Below are 526 nucleotides of genomic sequence, written 5' to 3' on the forward strand. Positions count from 1 at the left end.
CTGCGTCCCCTGCGGCTCTTGGCCGTGCGGCCTCGCTGCTCGGCCGGGCCGGGGCCGGGGCCGGCGGCTGCTCCTTCCCTCCCCTCCCGACAGCAGAATGTAAACTGTCCTCAGACCAATAAACGCTGCGGTCGTGCACGGCGCCTGCTTGCTGTCCATGTCCCCGCAGCCACCACCTCCTCCCTGCTCGACCGCAGCCCCGGGCTGTCCCAGGCTGTCCTGCCTCCTACTGCTGGGCTGTTGCAGCAGGGGGGGGGCTGCCCCACAGCAGCATGTGCCACCCCCCTCCCCAGAGCCTCCAGCCAGCGCTGGGGTGGTCGGCGGGGGCTGTGACTTGGGATGGGCAGCGGGTGCCGCAGCTTATGCCTGCCCGGGGCCGGGCTGGAGGGGATGGCAGGGGGCACAGGCTGCGATGGAGACGCAGGAGCCCGGGGCCGTGCCCCATCCCTCGCCCTGGAGGTATGCTCCCAGTGCCCACCCCACACCCTGGGGCGGGTGCTGCCCCCCACCCCGCCCCCGCAGCCAG

This window comes from Aptenodytes forsteri, unplaced genomic scaffold (genome assembly GCF_000699145.1).
Source record: "Aptenodytes forsteri isolate BGI_AS27 unplaced genomic scaffold, ASM69914v1 Scaffold304, whole genome shotgun sequence".
NCBI classification, from domain to species: Eukaryota; Metazoa; Chordata; class Aves; order Sphenisciformes; family Spheniscidae; genus Aptenodytes; species Aptenodytes forsteri.